We start from the raw sequence: 19079 nt of genomic DNA, 5'->3' as shown, positions 1-19079 counted from the left end.
TCATACTGCCTCGAAATGTCATTGGGCATCCCCCGTGTGTTTGGTAAAAAGGAAAGACGGCACCTTGCGCTTCCCTATATATTACCGCAAGTTAAACCAAGTCACGAAGAAACACATCTGTCCGCTGCCACGCATAGGCGATTCGCTTGATGGGCTGCGACATGCGCGTTATTTTTCATCAGTGGACTTGCAAAGCGACTATTGGCAGGTAGAGGTCGACGAGATAGGTCGTGACAAAACGGCCTTTGTGACACCCGATGGTCTTTACGAATTTAAGGTGCTTCCATCCAGCTACTTTTCAGCGTCTCGTGGACAGCCTGCTGTCAGGCCTCAAGTGGCTAAGATATTAGGGTCTACCTTGACGACGTTATTTTATTTTCAGCAACATTCGAGGAACACCTAAGCCGGTTATGCGCAGTTCTCCAAGCTATGCCAAGCTATACGCTCGGCTGGCCTGACGTTAAATTCGGAAAAATGCCACGTCGGTTTCAATGAACTCAGCTTCCTAGGCCACGTCGTCCGTAACGAGGGTGTTCGACCTGACCCGAACAAAATAGACGCTGTTGCAATGTTTCCTGCACCACATGAGGAAAAAGCAGTGAGGCGTTTCTTAGGGCTGTGTGCCTATTACCGCAGATTCATTGCGGACATTTCATCTATTGAAGCGCCATTGACACGACTCACACTAGAGGATACTCCCTTCCTTTGGGCCGAAAAGGAGCAAATGGCATTTAACGAACTACGTCAACGCCTGCAGAGACACCTCCGTTCTTGTGCACTTTGACCAGGAAGCCCCTACTACACTTCTTACCGACGCTAGCATTGTGGGTCTGGGTGCCGTACTCGTGCAGTGGCAAGACGGCTCTGAAAAAATAATAGCCTACGCAAGCAGAACTCTCTCTCTCGCACGGAGGAGAACTACTCGACAACCGAGAAGTAGTGCCTCGTCGTGGTGTGGGCGGTAATTAAATTTCGTCGATATTTGTACGGCCGCTCAATCGAGGTTGCTAGGGATCATCATTCTCTTTGCTGGCTTACTAACCTGAAAGACCCATCTGGCCGTTTGGTTCGCTGGAGTCTGAGGCTACAAAAGTTTGACATGAACATTATATATAAATCCGGGAAGGGGCATGCTGACGCCGACTGTCTCTCGCTTTCGCCTGTCGAGCCTGCCGCTATTGATGAAGAAATCATGGACGCTGCATTCTTGGGAGTCATCAACACAGCCAACATTGCAGAAGAGCAGCGCGGCGGCCCAGAGCTGTTACCGCTCATTGATTTCTTAGAAGGACGACGCGAAGTCGCGCCGCGAGTATTTGCCAGAGGACTGCCGTCTTTTCGCTTGCGGAACAATGTTCTCAACAAGCAAAACTTTTACCCAACCGCCAGCGCGTACTTGCTAGCCGTGCCTGAATCACTTAGAAAAGAAATTCTGAATGCGTGCCATGATGAAGCCACTTCTGGTCATCTAGGCTACACCCGGACATTGTGCCGACTGCGATGCAAGTACTACTGGTCAAAACTACCTGCTGCTGGTAAACATCACGTGCGGATTTATGCCGACTGCCCACGACGCAAGGCGCCCCTTGTCCCAGCCAGCCGGTCTCTAACATCCAGTCGAAGCACCAGCAAAACCATTCGCCCAAATTTGAATAGATTTCCTAGGCCCATTCGCAACTTCTACTACGGGGAACAGATGAATTATTGTTGTCACCGATTACCTGCCCCGCTACGCGGAGACTAAAGCTATGCAGCGGGGCAGAGCAGCAGAAGCGGCTCAAATATTCATAGAAAACGTCGTCCTTCGGCACGGCATCCCAACAGTTGTGATCACGGACAGATGAACTGCCTTCACCGCAGAACGTTTGGAGTTGGTTCTCGGGCTGATAGGTACAGCTCACCGTAGAACTGCATACCATCCCCAAACAAACGGACTAAAGGAGCGCCCTAATAGCACCCTCACATACCTCTTCTGCATGCACGTCAACACGGAACATAAAACCTGGGATAAGATATTGCATTATGTGACTTTTGCTTATAATGCCACTCGACAAGAGACTACTGGCATCACATCGTTCAGTTTGAACCATGGTCGCGAAGTCACGGCAACGTGAAATGGCCCTGAAATACCTCAGCCATCACGGTCTGTGAAAGTGCTACTGCAGTTTCTTTTGACTTTGTTCATAATTTTGCCATTTAGTTAATTGGATTCCTGACAAAGCTTTCTTTCGCCTCGCGAAATTCCACGCTGGCAAACCTTTTTTTGTGTTTGCATTGCCGTACTTTACCAGAATCATTGCGCTGCAACTTGGCTTTCGCTGCTCCAGGCGGTACCAGAAGGACCCCTTTCATGTCTTCTGTGCTCTGCATCACGACCGACTTCAGGTCACTTGGGGACAGCCCAGAGGCTTTAGACGTCTAATGAGCGCCTTATTGGCCGCGATTGCGTCAGACCAGCAGTCAGTATGTCGCCTGCGGCACGAGATCTAAGGTTTAGAACCACCCGACGAAGGTTCCCACCGCTAAACGACGGCCTGTGTCTCCTGCGTACTCTCTTTTTGGCAACGTTGGAATGCATCTTGAAGGCAATTCCCATAATTATGCGCGGGAAGCCGCTGGATGGTCGCGGGCGTTGACTGCTTAACTCAATACTTCGAGAAAGCCACTATCCGTTACGCGACTACTGCTGCCATATCCATTTTCTTGCTGCATTCGATGATCGATCGCTGTGAAGCTCCCCGGATGATAATAAGCAACCGAGGACGACATTTGACTGCAGACACTGTGAATTAGTTAATAACTTCGTGAATTTCTACCTTTCGAAAATCCACGCAATGTAATCACCAAACAAATACTTCAAGAGCGTGTGAGACGCACGCTTACCAACATGTTTTCAACCTACCTGACAACAAATCTTATAGGTGGGAGAAGAACTACGCCGTTTATCGCATATGCGCTCAACACAGCAGTGCACCAGACGACTTGCTGTAATCCCTTCTTCCTTCGCTATGCACGTCCGTCTTGTTATACTTGGGACGCTATCGCCTTTTGCGGCTGCTGATGATTTATGAGAAGTTGATTTATGAATATCAATGTCTGCTCGTCTAGGCACGCTCGCTTCTCACAGCACATCAAGGGCAAGACACGAGAGCAAGCACCATCCTGTGAACAGTGTGGTTGTGGACCCTAGTCCAACACGCGGTATCTGTATGTTCGTGGCTAAATATGCTGGCCCATTCATCGTCCTCGACGTTTCCCGCAAGGTTGGCTATACGGTAGCGCAAGAATTCAAGTAACGCACGTCGCTCGGCTACGCCATGTACACAAAGAGGGGACACCGGACTCATCAAGCGGGGTTCGGGTTCTCGAGGAGAATGTAACGGCGCCTCTTGGGCTAAATGTAGGATCTGTAGGAGAATGAGAGAATGTTGCTACTGGTGTTGCTAACCCAACCCTACCCTTACTTGTCCTCCATCGCTGCCTGCCCTGGTTGAAACAATGCACCTAACATTGTAATGATTACCTTCCGCTAACTGAACATCCACTATTATGTGACTAACAGCGCAAAAAGGACAGGGGACAAGGAAGAAACACAGATGAGCGGCTGACGAGCGCAGACGAGCGCTTTCCACTATTAGTTTTCGCGATGTAACTTTTTCTGCTGACTTATAGTAATTAACCCACAACTCGCTAAGTTTTTTATTACTACCTTTTACATGTGCGGTTCTGATTTCACCCGATTTTCTCCAGGTTTTCCTGGCCTAGGCGTCACAATCCGGATTACACGAACAGCGCTTTTGGTAGTCTCCAAGCGGCCGTCACCTTTCTGGGAAAGCCTCCTCTGCGTCTGCATCACAAGGAATTGTGTTACTTTATTGTTGAGTTATTTCTTACTAGCGAAGCTGTTTTAGCTCGGCGTAAAGTCATGACGCAAAAACTATCATCATCACGAACATGTGTGCGACAGAATTTAGGCAGATTTCGCGGAATTGCCCGGCGTATTGCAAGCGATGAGAGAAAGAGAGATATAGGAAGAACTAGATGGAAAGAGAGAAAATCAAAGAGACAAAAATAAATAAATGATGGGAGAGAAAAAAGAGAGAGAAAGATAAAATGTGCAATCGATAAACAAAATCTGAGGCAAGGAAAAGTAAGAAAGAGAAACAGAAAGCAATAGAGAGGCGGAAAAAGCTAAAATGATATAAAGAAAGTCTGAAAAAATGAGGCAAGTGTGCGCTACACCGCTTAAAGCTTGGCACAGCAAATAAGATCGATCGCCAAGCAAAACCCACTTACAACACAGCAAAATCCACTTGCAACACAGGAAAACTTACTTGCTATATAGCAAAACCTAGCAAGAGCCAGTTGCAACATAGCATCAACCAGCGTCAGCCTCAAGACTTATGGATAGAAAAAACCTTCGCTCTGCAATGCTTGGCGCCACTTAGTGCAACCTTCCAGGAATTTATTTATTTATGTTTTAATCAGTACCCACGGCGTCCTTTTTTATCGCCTCAGCTTGAGGTCGCCGCGGATGCTAGCAGCTCGCACTTCATGCGGTCCGGCAGTTTCACCCGATTCTGCGACTGGCGCTTCATCGACAAGGCACGCCTCAACCTGCTGCCTGTGAATGGAGCGAGGCCCTGGACATCCACTGCTGACAAGCGGTGTCGAGTGTGCGGGTACGCGATGGAAACGCTGCCGCACGTCCTGGGTCACTGCATGCGCCACAGTGTGGCGTACACCAGTCGCCATAACAGTATTGTTAATCGTGTGAAACATGCTGCTTGCAGGAAATTCACGGTCACGCACCAGAACCGTCCGGTTAGTGCCACCCCCCCTTCGACCCGACCTCGTTCTCGCCAGGGGGGAGGAGGCGTGCCTTGTGAATTTATTTTTTATTCATGCGAACGCCGAAAAGACGAAGTGAACGCGCATCTCGAGCTACGGCCATACGGTTGCTGTTTTAAAATTCTCCTCATTTCGTGTACAACATTCCAGCTTTTCGCCATGTGACCCTCCTCAGGAGGCACATACTGCTTTCGTCTTATTAATGTGAGGAGCTTATTGACTAGTTTTGATTAACGTCAGCTAGGGTCAAACAAATTGAAGTACACCGAAGCACTGAGCTTGCATTCCTCTGGACAAAGTTCGTTTAGGCTGAAGCCATGTTTTTTTATTTCTTGTCGGTTCCTAAGCGCTGAGGTCAATGCACACATTTCTGCGACTAAGAAACATAATGAACAAGCTATTTCGTGGAACTAAATATCTCAATCAGCTAAAGGATGAGGTTGGTGGTTCATGCACTCGGAGTTTTTCTAATGAAAAAAAAACTTATATGCCTTGGAAGCGGTATGTTTGGCCGATTGTTCTTGGAGCCACAGCTATGCGAGACTGAGAGATTCTTGCTCCGATGTCTAACTTAGCCTATAACCAAACATCTCTTTCACTATGCGAGAGTCACGAAAATTGATGGGAATTTTTGTGAATGAAAGCTTCTGCGTCAAATCAAGTCGTGAAGTAATTTCAACAACTTCGATTGCCGTTCCCAAAACAGCGAAGAAACATATATAAGATACATGAGCTAGTGGAGCTATGAATGGATAAATTTTCAGTCGTAACTTCAAAACAGGCGGTATACACAAGTACTACACTCTTCTCACTACGACAGAGCGCGTAACCGAAAATGAAGGCCCAGATCATAACCCAGCTGTGCATTTTGCTTCCATCGCTGTTCCCGCTTGCATCAGAATATCATAATTTGTATCAAAGACCAGTTTCTAAATATTTACATTGTTCTTACATTTCGAAAAATCCGACAATATGTTGTCATAATGCGCACTCTGTACATTTGATCCTGCAGAGGCACACTCCAGAAAACACTGTACCTGAGGATCTAAAGAAAACTAATGAAAAGTGGAAAATGAAACGATATTATCCTCCAACAAGCAGTAGGCCGTCATGTTTCAGCATCATGTTGCTTTTACCAAGGAAACACTCTGGTGCAGACTACGAATATACATAACGTTTCACGCATTCTGATGGCTTGATTCTTCGGAAACCTCTATTGCAGCAAGGATGAAATATTTGCTCTCATTCGTATACTAGGAAAATGGTACCTCGTCGAAGGTTCTACTCTTCTTTATGTGGTTGTTTTAAGTGCCGTAATGCAGCACACATTACAAAAATCACCAATTATTGTTTTCTCAAAAGGATTGATAAATAATAAAATCCTACCTGTTCATATTCAAAACATAGGAAATGGTAAAATAAGTAACATAGGGAAAAAAAAGCCGGCAGATCCCACGCATTGTGGGAATCGATGTAATGCGAAGCAGCCAGCAAAGAGCTGCATACATCGTCTTGTATGTCATTGAGGAAAATGCGTGTCATGATTTTCATGTTAACTCGTGTTATTTATGTTCCTCACACGGTCACGTCGTAACATACCAATTTTGGTGTATATCAAGCTAGCGAAACGGCCGCCAGCACCCCATGAGCGTGGCACGTAAGTCATGGTGTACGTGACATGCGTGTCATGATTTTCATGTTAACTCGTGTTATTATGTTCGTCACATAGTCACGTCGCGCAATACCAATTTCGGGGTAGATCAATCTAGCGAAACGGCCGCCAGCGCCCCATGAGCGTGGCACGCAAGTCATGCTGTACATGACATACGTGTCATGACTTTCATGTTAACTCGTGTTATTTATGTTCCTCACACGGTCACGTCGTAACATACCAATTTTGGTGTATATCAAGCTAGCGAAACGGCCGCCAGCACCCCATGAGCGTGGCACGGAAGTCATGCTGTACATGACATGCGTGTCATGATTTTCATGTTAACTCGTGTTTTTATGTTCGCCACACAGTCACGTCGCGCAATACCAATTTCGGGGTAGAGCAAGCTAGCGAAATGCCCGCCAGCGCTCCATGAGCGTGGCACGTAAGTCATGCTGTACATGACATGCGTGTCATGATTTTCATGTTAACTCGTGTTATTTGTGTTCGTTACACAGTCACGTCACGCAATACCAATTTCGGGGTAGGTCAAGCTAGCGAAACCGACGCCAGCGCCCCATGAGCGTGGCACGTAAGTCATGCTGTACATGACATGCGTGTCATGATTTTCATGTTAACTCGTGTTATTTGTGTTCGTTACACAGTCACGTCACGCAATACCAATTTCGGGGTAGGTCAAGCTAGCGAAACCGACGCCAGCGCCCCATGAGCGTGGCACGTAAGTCATGCTGTACATGACATGCGTGTCATGATTGTCATGTTAACTCGTGTTATTTATGTTCGTTACACAGTCATGTCACAAGATACCAATTTTGGTGTATATAAATCTAGCGAAACCGCCGCCAGCGCCCCATGAGCGTGGCACGGAAGTCATGCTGTACATGACATGCGTGTCATGATTTTCATGTTAACTCGAGTTTTTATGTTCGTCACACAGTCACGTCGCGCAATTCCAATTTCGGGGTAGATCAAGCTAGCGAAACTGCCGCCAGCGCTCCATGAGCGTGGCACGTAAGTCATGCTGTACATGACATGCGTGTCATGATTTTCATGTTAACTCGTGTTATTTATGTTCCTCACACGGTCACGTCGTAACATACCAATTTTGGTGTATATCAAGCTAGCGAAACGGCCGCCAGCACCCCATGAGCGTGGCACGTAAGTCATGGTGTACGTGACATGCGTGTCATGATTTTCATGTTAACTCGTGTTATTATGTTCGTCACATAGTCACGTCGCGCAATACCAATTTCGGGGTAGATCAATCTAGCGAAACGGCCGCCAGCGCCCCATGAGCGTGGCACGCAAGTCATGCTGTACATGACATACGTGTCATGACTTTCATGTTAACTCGTGTTACTTATGTTCCTCACACGGTCACGTCGTAACATACCAATTTTGGTGTATATCAAGCTAGCGAAACGGCCGCCAGCACCCCATGAGCGTGGCACGTAAGTCATGGTGTACGTGACATGCGTGTCATGATTTTCATGTTAACTCGTGTTTTTATGTTCGCCACACAGTCACGTCGCGCAATACCAATTTCGGGGTAGAGCAAGCTAGCGAAATGGCCGCCAGCGCTCCATGAGCGTGGCACGTAAGTCATGCTGTACATGACATGCGTGTCATGATTTTCATGTTAACTCGTGTTATTTGTGTTCGTTACACAGTCACGTCACGCAATACCAATTTCGGGGTAGGTCAAGCTAGCGAAACCGACGCCAGCGCCCCATGAGCGTGGCACGTAAGTCATGCTGTACATGACATGCGTGTCATGATTTTCATGTTAACTCGTGTTATTTGTGTTCGTTACACAGTCACGTCACGCAATACCAATTTCGGGGTAGGTCAAGCTAGCGAAACCGACGCCAGCGCCCCATGAGCGTGGCACGTAAGTCATGCTGTACATGACATGCGTGTCATGATTGTCATGTTAACTCGTGTTATTTATGTTCGTTACACAGTCATGTCACAAGATACCAATTTTGGTGTATATAAATCTAGCGAAACCGCCGCCAGCGCCCCATGAGCGTGGCACGGAAGTCATGCTGTACATGACATGCGTGTCATGATTTTCATGTTAACTCGAGTTTTTATGTTCGTCACACAGTCACGTCGCGCAATACCAATTTCGGGGTAGATCAAGCTAGCGAAACTGCCGCCAGCGCTCCATGAGCGTGGCACGTAAGTCATGCTGTACATGACATGCGTGTCATGATTTTCATGTTAACTCGTGTTATTTATGTTCATTACACAGTCACGTCGCAAGATACCAATTTTGGTGTATATCAAGCTAGCGAAACTGCCGCCAGCGCTCCATGAGCGTGGCACGTAAGTCATGCTGTATATGACATGCGTGTCATGATTTTCATGTTAACTCGTGTTATTTATGTTCATTACACAGTCACGTCACAAGATACCAATTTTGGTGTATATCAAGCTAGCGAAACTGCCGCCAGCGCTCCATGAGCGTGGCACGTAAGTCATGCTGTACATGACATGCTTGTCACGATTTTCATGTTAACTCTAGTTTTTATGTTCGTCATACAGTCACGTCACAAGATACCAATTTTGGTGTATATCAAACTAGCGAAACGGCCGCCAGCGCACCATGAGCGTAGCATGTAAATCATGCTGTACATGACATGCGTGTCATGATTTTCATGTTATGACTTGTCATTTATGTTCGTCATACAGTCATGTTACGCCATACCAATTTTGGTACACATTCGATGAACCAAGCGACCAGAAGAGCACAAAGTCGTAGGCGGCTAGATAGATAGATAGATAGATAGATAGATAGATAGATAGATAGATAGATAGATAGATAGATAGATAGATAGATAGATAGATAGATAGATAGATAGATAGATACGCTCAAAGTCGCAGAAGTTCGCTAAGAAATGCTTCGCATTTAAAATGTGGCAGATCCCGCGCTTGGTGGGAATTCGTTCCATGCGAAGCAGTGAGCAAGTTCATTTATACAGTATTTTATGGCTTTGAGTCAAGCCTTACGAGTTGGTCAACGTGTTTTTGTACGTGTAGTAGTAGTAGTGTGCAGATTGTGGGCTGACCAGACACGTCGACAGCACTGGCGTTTTAAGGGTAACCTCTGGTGCGACGTAACGTCAGCACTCACGTTAGAACACATACGTCAGTATTATCGAAACAGCTGACGGCCGCGCATAATTCTTGCGTTCGATACCAGCTGGGATTCTAATTTTTATACTTTGTGTTCGGCGGGGTCGACGCTGCCGATGTCAGCTTTTCTTAACGTAGACCACGGCACGTGGTAAACATGTTTGTGCCACACGTGTCTGGATGAAAGGGTTTGCCGACGTACGCGACTGGATTTCCACGTTATTCATGTAATGACCAGACAGTCATATACGTGAAATCATCTTACCCTCCTATGCCAATTTTGCTCATAGGTAAAGGAGGCGATCACGAGAGCACCCAGACGTCGGTGGCTAGCTAGATAGATAGATACGTAGATAGGAACGCTCACAGTACCTAAGGTTCACTAAGAAATCCTTCGCATTTAAAATAGCCAGAGGGCTCTATCTCGCGATTATTCGTGTTTTGTTGCCGTTTCGGTTATATCTTTTTTCCCTGCGCTCAACGTGTTGTGACTATGACCTGTATTTTAACAAGAAACCATAAATTACGGTAAACCTCAATTATGAAGTCAAGTGCTCGGTTTATGCATTCATGTATGAAATGACCCCTCACTCGCCTCAAGCCCCATGTTCGGCCACGTCGAAAATTGATTCCAAACTACTGGACGTCAGGTATGTCAGGTATGTCCATCATAAAAGTGTCGGCACCGGCCGGCATCAAAGAAAAAATACCAGGTCCGTTTCGCGGACCCGGCATTTGGAACGCCACCACCTCAAGAGAACGCCACCAGCTTCGCTCGTTCACGGTCCCATGAACCAATGAACGAGCGAAGCTGGTGGCGTTCCCTTGATCAGGCTAACGCGTTTCTATGTTTTGCAAGTCTTCGATATCTTGTGTCACTCCTCTTTACTACATACTCTTTGTTCAGGTTTGAAGTGGTCGCGTAGTTTTATTGAACTTGTACATGCCACCATTATACTCAGGCTTACAAAGAAGCCTTCGCTAAATATTCTCCGATACGTTGTACCAGTATTCTTCATTAGGTACTATTTGTACAGCTTTCAGGTGGTCGTACAGCTACAACCTTTAATAACCACAAAGTATCACGTAGCAGGGGTGTGACTGGTAACACGAACGCCATTTCTTGGACTAACTGTTGTCTTCTTCGATTTTAGTGGAAGTCATGTGTAGTGGGATTTACCCAATTTCTACGGCGAAACTCCGTCTATGATGCCCACAAGCGTTACCACGGATCCCGAAAATGAAAGGATCGAAAAAGAGCAGATACGCTGTTAAAGTGAAGATCATGCACGAAATGTCACGCGCATGCAGCAAGCCAGACATGTTCTTCGCCAACTGCCCGGAGTTGGTTTGTGCCACAAGTTCGACGTTCTACTCTACTCTACTCTACAAGACTAGGCATGTCACGAAGCAGAGAATACGATCTTATAAGTGGGCATAGCAAGCATGGGTCGCCTATTATCCACCTTCACTGAGGTGTCGTCGACGATGTGTCGCGGAGATTCTGAACACAGCTTTTAAAGTTGATGGGAGCGATCACAACCAGGTATTGAAACCAAGCTGGCCTCTGCCGTGTGAACCCTGCGTTGTGTGCAAATGCCTTTGCTGCTCCTCCGTCTTCACGTAATGGGATGTCACAAAGCTTTCTATTCACAGGCCGAAAATATTAATCGGATATGCAGACAATTGCCTCTGCGCCATAAAAGATCCGTCAGCGAACAGCATGTAGGAGACGATGCGTCTCCCTTATATTTTATTCTGACAAGAACGTTTCAGCGCGTGGCTTTCTCTATGTACAGAAAGACAACAAGCACCAGTAGCCCTTAGAAGTCATTTCGAACCACCCGGCTCGCCGAAAACACTTGTCCGAGAAAGCCGAAATTTTGTGGCGGGATTTTTGCGCTTTGCCCCGTCACCTCCACGTGAAAGCATGTGTCATTTTAACAACGGAGCTGTTTATGATGTTGGCCCCGTATAGTTTTAGCAAAAGCTGTAACCTGAATGGCATGCGCTCTCTTCATCCTCTTCATCTTCTGCTTCGCTCTCGAACACGTTCGGCTGGTGCGCGCTGGCCCCTTGCGCCGATTTGTCCGCCGTAGGATGTAGTAATTTACATGGGCGAGAGGACATGTGCAGAGAGAGAGAGATAGGTAGAAATGAAATGAAAGTGAAATAGAGAAAAAAAGAGAAATATAAGGACGAAAAAAGAAAAAAAAGAAGCAGCAAAGAGGTAGAAAAACAGAGAGAAAGAGGAAAAGAAGATGAAAGTAAAGATGAATAAGGAAGTCCGCCTAGCTCCGCTGTAGCATCAGGCTTGCCGCCGCCATTTCGAAGCTCTGTTATTATTTATTTATAATCACGATACCGAATACTTTTTTCCTATACTGCCTAGACCCCTGAAACGTTGAAATGGGTGTTCATAAATAGGTATAGCACGACCAGCGGTTATGTGCGCCCTCACGGTGGACTCACTTTTTACAAAGACACTCGCGTTCATCAAGAGAGGCTGCTTACGTTGAACTGCAGTTTTTTAGTAGGCTTGGTTGGCTTAACGAATACTGATGCCGATCGGTATTTGTCAGCAGCCACAAGTTATAAAAGGGACAAACGCTCAGCAGCAGTGACACCGCATGGCATGTTCCCGCTATACTTAACGTGAACGTCTTCCAGCTTGCAGGAATGGACGCACAACAACTTCAGTGGAGCAAGATACGAATGAACACCCGATGACCAAGGGACCACATGTTGACCTACGTCATCTTCGACCAACTTAACCGACCAACTTACCCTTAACTGTGATGAGTGAGTGCGCGAACAATGCGCGCGTCATGTATTCGGTGATGTGTCGTGGTGTTGGTGGCGCAAGGGTTCCAAACGCGGTGGGTGATGCTACAGAAGCACCGCGCAACGGACACGTGCGACTCGTCAAAGAGGAAGACGTCGGCGGGGCATGGCACGTGTGGCCGCCGCCAATAGGAAGATGGCACGGCGGACAGGTGAGAAGAGGAAGAGGAGGATATAGAAGGCAGCCAGTCTGACTCGGACAGCTCGGACGAGACGCTGGTGTCAGGGTCTGTGCCGTCGGGTTTCGGACTCGAGCACAAAGGGCCCGACAGCGTCTGCCTCCAGACGTCCTCGGAGACGGGCAATTCTGGAAATTGGTCGCTCCCATCGTCCGAGCAGCGGATCCGGGCAGCTGAGCCTCCGTGGAGTGCAGAAATCACTGTCCCGGCTGCTTAGAGGACTCCTGCTGTCAGTTGCCAACCACGGGACGAGCCCGGGTGCCTGCCGCCAGGTTCCACGCTAGGTGCGTGGGCAGGAAGGTGGCCAGCCGCTTTGCCAAGGCCGTCCCCTCCGGTAACCTCTGCGCCGACTCAACCCATCGTCCGCTCCACGAGCGCCGTCGCCGTCAACGTTTCAGCGACGACTCCGCCGCCCGAGCCACCACCAGCGACTCAAAACCGGTGACTTGCTTCTTTCGAACGTCCCCGGAAACTTAAATACATTTTTTAGCACCGGACACCATGATGTTGGTTTAAGCATAGCTTGACTTTATTTGGTGCTGTTGTGTTTTTTTTTTGTTTTTTCTCTTTCCTTTGTGCGCTATAAAGTTATTTTTTGTGTGAGTTCGAAAATGGCTCCTTCCATTTCCGGTCAGAGGCCTTGCCTCAATTAAAACAACCTGACGACACTAAACCTGCATAACAAATTGGCGTCCGCTACGACAGGACGGAACAGGACGAAGCCATTTTCTTTATTTCTCTGAGTAGACGATAACCGCTATGAGTACGGCAGAATTTATAGCATTGGGCGAGCGCTTGGGGTTGCAGGGCGCGGAACTGAAAAAGTGGGTAGATGAGCAGTCTGAAAGGGCTCAGGAAGAGGCTAACAAAGCGCGTGAGGAACGGGTCGCAGAGCGTGAAGCAACAAAGCAGAGATTGGAGCTTGAACAGAGAGCACTGGAGCTACGCCTTAAGATAGTTGAAGCTGGAGGTTCCACCGAGTCAACCACTCGAGTCCGAGAACCAGAGGTAACACGTCCACCAATCGTGAACCCTCATAGTTTGATTCCCGTGTTCAACGAGAGCCGGGATGATTTGGACGCTTACTTAAAGCGATTTGAGGTGGTTGCTAATGGTCAAGATTGGCCTAAAGAGAAATGGGCCACTGGCCTGAGTTTGTGCCTGGATGGTGAGGCATTAAAGGTGTTTGGCCGTTTGTCGCCTGAAGACTCGCTGAACTATGAGTCTGTGAAAAAGGCGTTGCTCCAGCGTTTTCGTTGTACTGCTGATGGATATCGAGAGAAATTCCGTCGCAGTAGGCCCCTCGACAATGAGACTGCTAAGCAGTACGCTACCAGGCTGTTTAGTTTTTTTGATCGATGGGTAGAGATGGCCGAACACGGTAAAACATTTGAAGCAGTGCGAGATTTGATGGTCGCAGAACAGCTTCTCAACAACTGCCATAGCCGTCTTTCTTTGTTTCTTCGCGAAAGAAACTGCAAAACGGTTCAACAAATAGCAGAAGCGGCTGACCATTTCATGGAAGCCCAGCGACAAAACAACCTGCTTGTTTTTCGGGAAAAAGAAGAAAGCCGACAGAAAAACCTTGGCGAACCTGGCAAGTCCCCAGCCAAATGTTTTGTGTGTGGCAAAGCAGGACACCAAGCGTCAGACTGTCGCACGAAAGTCAGCCAACCCTATTGTGGCTTCTGCCGCAAAGCGGGTCACGACACTCAGTCCTGCAGACGGAAAGGTGGAGGCGGAAAGGAAGCTACAGCTTGTCTTTCGTCACCAGTCGCTGTTTCAGGACAGGAGAGCTCGGGGGGCTCCAGTCAAGGTACAAGACGAGCGTACGGACATCCACCCAATGGAATCTACAACCTGCCTGTCTTGCCAGGGGAGGTGTTCGGACAGACGGTTTCAGTGCTACGGGACACGGGCAGCAACAGTCTGGTAGTACGCAGGTCTTTGGTCCCCGATAGAGCTTTGATCGGCACCAAAGCAAAGCTGCTGCTCGCGGATGGGAGCACGATTGAAGCTCCGGAAGCGGAGGTCACCGTATTTTCACCCTATTACAGTGGGCAAGCTGTGGTAAAATGTTTGGAAAACCCCCTGTACGACGTCATAGTCGGCAATGTCCCTGGGGCACGGGACCACACGGACCCCGATCCTAAGTGGAAGAACCTCACGAAAGTCACGGAAGGCGACCATGGATTCCCAAGGCAGGAGCGCAAGCTCACGTCGATACGCGGGGAAAATCCGGCGGTCGTTGGTGCGAAAGTCGTGAAGGAGCACCACAAGAGTGATCTGGCACTACTGAACGTGTCAAGGCAGGTGTTCCAAAGGGAGCAAGAGCAAGATTCGAGTCTGGAAGTTTGTAGGAAGAAGATTGGCCGGACCATTGTTGGCGCTGGGTCCACAGCGCAGTCGTTTTACACCGACAACGGAATCTTGTACCGCTCTTACCAGTTCTGTCCAGGGAAGACAGTTGCGCAAGCGGTGGTTCCCAGAAGTCTTCGTGCCCAAGTATTGGTACTAGCCCACGAAAATCCATTGTCTGGTCATCAGGGAATAAAGAAGACCACTGACAGAATACTCAGTGCATTTTACTGGCCCGGAGTGCAAGCGGACATTCAAAGATTCGTCCGGTCATGCGACTCTTGCCAACGGACCATACCGAAGGGAAAACTCGGCAAAGCTCCGCTTGGACGCATGCCACTAATTGATACACCATTTGAACGAGTGGCCGTGGACCTAATCGGTCCGTTGTCACCGATCTCGATCAAAGGGAACCGATATATTCTGACGCTGATCGATTTTGCCACTAGGTATCCTGATGCCATACCACTACCTGCGATCGATTCGGCAACGGTGGCAGAAGGGCTGCTGGAAATGTTTTCCAGAATCGGTTTCCCGCGAGAGATTCTTTGTGACAACGCATCCTGTTTCACATCCAAGTTGATGAAGGATGTGAATGAAATGCTAGCCATCAAACACCTCAGCTGCACACCATATTACCCAATGTGCAACGGGATGGTAGAACGTTTTAATGGCACGTTGAAGGGAATGCTACGCAAGTTGTGCCAAGAGCAACCAAAGATGTGGGATCGATATCTCGCTCCTCTTTTGTTTGCTTACCGCGAGGTGCCGCAGACAAGTCTCGGGTTTTCACCTTTCGAGCTCATTTACGGGCGACAAGCAAGAGGTCCGCTAAGTGTACTGAGGGAGCTGTGGACTAAAGACGAAATAAGCGAGGAAATGAAAACCACGTACCGATATGTCTTAGATCTGCGGGAGCGGCTAGAAGAAACGATACGCCTCGCGCATCAAAACTTGAGCAAGGCCCAAGCCTCACAAAAGAAATATTATGATCGGAGGAGTTATCGCCGTCAACTGAAGGTGGGAGATCGAGCGTTGGTATTGCTCCCAACCAAGCAGAACAAGCTGCTGATGCACTGGAAAGGACCTTTCCTCGTCTCGGGCAAGAAAAACGACTTTGACTATTGGTTGGATGTTGGCGACAGCAAAAAGCTGTTCCACATCAATATGCTGAAACGATACGAGGAGAGAGAACCGACAGCCCATTTTCAAGCGTCGACATTCGTTGTGGTTGAGGAAGAGGAGACTGACAACCCGATTGAATGTCTGGAGCCAAGAAAAGGACTCGGAATTGAAGCCGTCCGAAAGTCGGAAGACTTGACCGACCTACAGAGGGAAAAAGTAGAGAGCGTGCTGAATAAGCACAAGGATGTTTTCGCCGAGACTCCTGGGAGCACAAACCTGGTGGAGTGCCGACTTGAACTGACAACCTCAGACCCCATACACACGCCGCAATATCCCTTACCTTTTGCCATGCAGGAGATCGTCGAAAAAGAAGTGAAAGATATGCTGGAGCTTGGTGTGATAGAACGATCCCAATCTCCTTATAATTCGCCTCTCATCCTCGTAAAGAAACCTGATAAGACCTATCGAGCCTGCATCGATTTCCGGCGTATAAACAGCGTCCTGATATCCGATGCCGAGCCTATTCCGAGGACAGATGTGATGTTTGCAGACGTCGGAACTAAAAGGTACTTTTCAAAGTTAGATTTGACGAAGGGATATTGGCAGGTGCCACTTGAAGAGCAATCCCGAGAAAAGACCGCTTTTTCGACCAAATCAGGCCACTACCACTTTCGGTACATGCCATTTGGGATTAAGACGGCATCGGCTATTTTTACACGGCTGATGAGGGCTGTGCTGGTTGGGATCCCAAATGTCGTCCATTATATAGATGATGTACTCATCGCCACCCACACGTGGGATGAACATCTGAAGACGCTCGAACAACTGTTCAGCAGAATACGGGATGCTGGCCTGACAGTGAAACCCCAAAAATGTGAAGTGGGAGCACGCGAGATCACTTTCTTGGGCCATGTCTTAGGAGGTGGTGAGGTTCGTCCGATGGAGAGCATGGTTGCAAAGATCTTGGAAGCGACAAAACCGGAAACCAAGAAGCAAGTGCGCTCATTTTTAGGACTGGCCGGCTACTACAGAGACATGATCCCTCACTATGCTGAAAAAGTCCTCCCTTTGGTGGAAATGACCCGAAAGCGAGAGAGCGACCGTGTAACGTGGACACCCGAAAGAGAGGCGGCATTTGAAGCTATTAAAACGGCACTAGCATCTCGACCTATTGTCAAGGCGCCCGACCTCGAAAAAGAGTATGTGATTCGATCCGATGCGTCAGACAGAGGAATAGGAGCCGTTCTCATGCAAGAGCACGACGGCGTCTTGCATCCGGTCTCATATGCTAGTCGACAACTGGTTCCGCGTGAAACTCGTTACTCGGCCATTGAACGAGAATGTCTGGCATTGGTCTGGGCTGTTGAGAAATTTCACATTTACGTTTACGGGACCACGTTTGTCATTCAAACCGACCACCAACCTCTCTCATATCTCTCTCAGGCTAAACACCTTAATAGCAGGGTCATTCGATGGAGTCTTGTTCTACAGGAGTATTCCTTCAGAGTAGAACATATAAAAGGATCAGAAAATGTCGGTGCAGACTTTTTGAGCAGAATTTAGGACTGAATACTTAATCGGTGACTGTTCATCGTGCAGGTGCGATTATGAAGTGACCATGCATGTATGTAGAGACAGTTTAACTAGTTAAGCTTCACTCATCGCGCTATAAGTTTTTTTATATAAAAAAACTTATCGAGGGGGGGGACTTTCTTGTGATGAGTGAGTGCGCGAACAATGCGCGCGTCATGTATTCGGTGATGTGTCGTGGTGTTGGTGGCGCAAGGGTTCCAAACGCGGTGGGTGATGCTACAGAAGCACCGCGCAACGGACACGTGCGACTCGTCAAAGAGGAAGACGTCGGCGGGGCATGGCACGTGTGGCCGCCGCCAATAGGAAGATGGCACGGCGGACAGGTGAGAAGAGGAAGAGGAGGATATAGAAGGCAGCCAGTCTGACTCGGACAGCTCGGACGAGACGCTGGTGTCAGGGTCTGTGCCGTCGGGTTTCGGACTCGAGCACAAAGGGCCCGACAGCGTCTGCCTCCAGACGTCCTCGGAGACGGGCAATTCCGGAAATTGGTCGCTCCCATCGTCCGAGCAGCGGATCCGGGCAGCTGAGCCTCCGTGGAGTGCAGAAATCACTGTCCCGGCTGCTTAGAGGACTCCTGCTGTCAGTTGCCAACCACGGGACGAGCCCGGGTGCCTGCCGCCAGGTTCCACGCTAGGTGCGTGGGCAGGAAGGTGGCCAGCCGCTTTGCCAAGGCCGTCCCCTCCGGTAACCTCTGCGCCGACTCAACCCATCGTCCGCTCCACGAGCGCCGTCGCCGTCAACGTTTCAGCGACGACTCCGCCGCCCGAGCCACCACCAGCGACTCAAAACCGGTGACTTGCTTCTTTCGAACGTCCCCGGAAACTTAAATACATTTTTTAGCACCGGACACAATGATGTTGGTTTAAGCATAGCTTGACTTTATTTGGTGCTGTTGTGTTTTTTTTTTGTTTTTTCTCTTTCCTTTGTGCGCTATAAAGTTATTTTTTTGTGTGAGTTCGAAAATGGCTCCTTCCATTTCCGGTCAGAGGCCTTGCCTCAATTAAAACAACCTGACGACACTAAACCTGCATAACATTAACACACCGCGAGGTGGCGACCTTTGCCCAAGCGTCGTAAAAGCGTCAGCGTCGGCGTCGCTCATAGCAACACGCTAATCCACACCAAACATAGCTCTGCGACGCGCGCCTGCCTCACCATGGCTGTAACACTGCGTTCCCCGCTCACGCGCTCGCCCCGTGAAAAATTGCGGCCGGGCTACCGGGGCGGCGCGACGCGCTGTGCGTTTCCCTCTAGTGCGGCCGTGGTGTTCAATCACATTTTAACATGCCGCGGGATGGCGACCATGTTCTGTGTCC

The sequence above is a fragment of the Rhipicephalus sanguineus genome, chromosome 11 (genome assembly GCF_013339695.2).
Source record: "Rhipicephalus sanguineus isolate Rsan-2018 chromosome 11, BIME_Rsan_1.4, whole genome shotgun sequence".
Taxonomy (NCBI): domain Eukaryota; kingdom Metazoa; phylum Arthropoda; class Arachnida; order Ixodida; family Ixodidae; genus Rhipicephalus; species Rhipicephalus sanguineus.
Note: the sequence above shows the minus strand (reverse complement) of the source record.